The sequence below is a fragment of the Manis pentadactyla genome, chromosome 3 (genome assembly GCF_030020395.1).
Source record: "Manis pentadactyla isolate mManPen7 chromosome 3, mManPen7.hap1, whole genome shotgun sequence".
In the NCBI taxonomy this organism is placed as follows: domain Eukaryota; kingdom Metazoa; phylum Chordata; class Mammalia; order Pholidota; family Manidae; genus Manis; species Manis pentadactyla.
The window spans coordinates 47,263,219-47,267,014 of NC_080021.1; the positions used below are offsets into that span (position 1 = coordinate 47,263,219).

General features: G+C 45.9%; 1 pseudogene; it reads left to right on the top strand.

The window, feature by feature from the left end:
* The first annotated feature begins 220 nt into the window (after positions 1-220).
* LOC118935888 (ubiquitin carboxyl-terminal hydrolase CYLD-like) lies at positions 221-2,786 on the top strand (annotated as a pseudogene).
* Positions 2,787-3,796: the final 1,010 nt, after the last annotated feature.

Genomic DNA, 3,796 nt, shown 5'->3' on the forward strand with positions numbered 1-3,796 from the left:
AATCAGCTAAGGTCACAATAGACCACCCCACCCTTGGAAAGCCCTTAACGGTTCCAAAAGTATAAAAGCAAAAAGGGAACTTTGTTCAGGGTCTCAGACTGAGTCCTGTGTTTTAACGGACTGCTGGGACCCTAGTTCGAACTAGCAAAAAGACCTATTTTGCTCTTACATCTCGCGACCTGGGCTGGTGACTGCGGCTCCACATGGGGGACTCAAGGAAATGGGGCACAACATTTGGAGGCTCGTCCAGGATCCCTGTGAGGAGCAGCAGCCCCAGCCACTGGGTAAGGTCTTTATTGAATCTGGAAAGTGACTAGTCACACCAGCCACAGGCTGGCTGGAATAGAGGAGGCAGAAGTCCTTCTGTAGGACCTGCCTCCGTCTAGTAAAGGGCAACGTAAGGCCGGGGCCAGCGAGCACGCCAGGAGGCAGTTGACCCAGGAGGCAGAAGTCCTTCTGCAGGACCTGCCTCCGTCTGGTTCAGGGCAACTAAGACCAGGGCCGGCGGATGTGCTGGGAGGCTGTTGCAGGCTCAGGACTGTAGTGAACAGTCCTGGGTCTCTTGGGTCAGTCTTCTCTAGAGAGAAGACTAACTGAAAGATATTTCTGTCAGACTTCTGGGAGAATTTGTTTTTCGGTTGGTTTCGTTAGACTTATTGTCCTGATTTGTGTTGTCATTATTTACTTTTGTTAGTCATATTGTCCTGTTTTGTGTTGTCATTGTTGTCTGGCCAGTTCTGACTTTTTCCCTCTATCACTCTTACTTTCACAGCTATCATCCAACTATGGGGCAAGGGCAATCTTCACCACTGACCCTCATGACTGACCATTTTTCTGCTTTCAGAACCGAGGTTCATAATCTTAGTTTGGAAGTCCGGAAGAGCAAACTCATTACCTTTTGTTCTGCAGAATGGCCCACCTTCAGTGTGGGATGGCCCCGAGAGGGATCTTTTGCCCTCTCTGTGATTCAGGTGGTTTGAGATAGAGTCATGGACCCAGGGCCGGGAGGCCACCCCAAACAGGCCCCCTACATACTCACCTGGCAGTACCTTGTTAAGAACCCCCCTCGCTAGCTAAAACCTTTTCTCTTTCCACCCGCTCCCACGGCACCTATCCCCCAGGGCCACCACCCCCAGCAGTCCAAGCCATGATAGCAAACACCTCGGACAACAAGAAGCTCCAAGGTCCTCTCAGAGTCAGCCCCCTATCCTAGTGCTCTTGATTTGGAGGCCGAAGCAGTCCAACCCACTGCACCAGCATTACCGCCTCTCCCTCCCTCATATCCACGGGCTGGCAGTCTGCCTCCAGAGGACCCTGAGCCCAATCGGGCCTGCCCCACCCGGGACGGCTACCAGGGGTGCCAGCTTTTGGCACCAGGGGTAGACACCAGACCAGGCCACCGGGACTTAATGAAGTACTAGCTGGACTGGAACTGGAAGATGAATGTGCGGGCTGTATAGACGGAACCTTCAGGGGCACTCGGTATTTCACCTGTGCCCTGAAGAAGGCACTGTTTGTTAAACTGAAGAGCTACAGGCCCGACTCTAGGTTCGCATCACTGCAGCCAGTTTCCAATCAGATTGAACTCTGTAACTCTCTAGCATTTGGAGGCTACTTAAGTGAAGTGGTAGAATAAAATACTCCACCAAAAATGGAAAAAGAAGGTTTAGAGATAATGACTGGAAAGAAGAAAGGTATCCAGGGTCATTACAATTCTTGTTACTTAGACTCAACCTTATTCTGCTTGTTTGCTTTTAGTTCTGTTCTGGACACTGTGTTACTTAGACCTAAAGAAAAGAATGATGTAGAATATTATAGTGAAACTCAAGAGCTGCTGAGGACAGAAATTGTTAATCCTCTGAGAATATATGGATATGTGTGTGCAATAAAGATTATGAAACTGAGGAAAATACTTGAAGAAGTTGAGTCTGCATCAGGATTTACCTCTGAAGAAAAAGATCCTCAAGAATTCTTGAATATCCTATTTCATCATATTTTAAGGTAGAACCATTGTTAAAAATAAGATCAGCAGGTCAAAAGGTACAAGATTGTTACTTCTATCAGATTTTTATAGAAAAAAATGAGAAAGTTGGTGTTCCTACAATTCAGCAATTGTTAGAATGGTCTTTTATCAACAGTAACCTGAAATTTGCAGAGGCACCATCATGTTTGAGTATTCAGATGCCTCGATTTGGGAAAGACTTTAAACTATTTAAAAAGATTTTTCCTTCTCTGGAATTAAATATCACAGATTTACTTGAAGACACCTCAAGGCAGTGCCGGATATGTGGCGGGCTTGCAATGTATGAGTGTAGAGAATGCTATGATGATCCTGACATCTCAGCTGGAAAAATAAAACAGTTTTGTAAAAACTGCAACACTCAAGTCCACCTTCATCCCAAGTGACTGAATCATAAATATAACCCCATGTCCCTTCCCAAAGGTTTACCTGACTGGGACTGGAGACATGGCTGCATCCCCTGTCAGAAAATGGAATTATTTGCTATTCTGTGCATAGAAACAAGCCACTATGTTGCTTTTGTGAAGTATGGGAAAGATGACTCTGCCTGGCTCTTCTTTGACAGCATGACTGATAGGGATGGTGGTCAGAATGGCTTCAATATTCCTCAGGTTACCCCATGCCCAGAAGTCGGAGAGTATTTAAAAATGTCTCTAGAAGACCTGCATTCCTTGGACTCCAGAAGAATTCAAGGCTGTGCATGAAGCCTTCTTTGTGATGCATACATGTGCATGTACAGAGTCCAACGATGAGTCTGTACAAATAAATGGGGTTAGATTGGAAATTGCATTCCCTTAAGGTAGACGGCATTGGACCGTGGATCCATTACTCGCACATCCGGCGAGCCAACCCAGAGAAGACACCCGCACCTGCTGGGGAACAGTGGACAGTGAAAGCGCACCCACAGAACCCCCTTAAGCTGAAGCTGCATCGCCACCAATGTCACCAACTGAATGCAGACCCATAGTGGGACAAGAATGCTCACTCAGGCACAAAAGAAAAGGGGAGAATGTGGGACCCTGCCTCCATTTTGTGTCCACCATCTTGAATAGCTGTGTCCCCTACATGACCCCTGCCTCCATTTTGTGTCTTCCATTTTGAATAACGATGTCCTTCCATTTTGTTTTGTGTCCCCCATTTTGAGTCTCCCGCTCAAGCCACGCCCATTCCTATGGAAAACTTGCCCAGCAACCCTCCTCAGCCTATCAGCTAAGGTCACAATAGACCACCCCCCCCTTGGAAAGCCCCTAACTGTTCCAAAAGTATAAAAGCAAAAAGGGAACTTTGTTCAGGGTCTCAGACTGAGTCCTGTGTTTTGACGGGCTGCTGGGACCCTAGTTCGAACGAGCAATAAAGACCTATTTTGCTCTTACATCTTGTGACTGAGGCTGGTGACTGCGGCTCCACACTGGGGACTCAAGGAAATGGGGCACAACAATACAAAATCACCATATCAAACCATATTCAGTAAAAAATTAACTGGATGAGATTAATGATAGATTAGGCATCATAGAAGAAAATTAGTAAACTTGAACACAGCAATAGAAACTATCCAAATTAAACAAACTGAGGGAAAAAATGAGAGCTCTGGGACAACTTGACACAGTCTAAAACACATGTGATTAGAATCCCTGAGGGAGTGTGTAGGTAAGGGATGAAACACACACAAAGAAATAATAGCCAACAAATGTCCAAATTTGAAAAATACCCTAAATATACAGTTTTAAGAAGCTCAATGAACCCCAAGCGTAGAAAACATGGAGAAAACTACAGGAA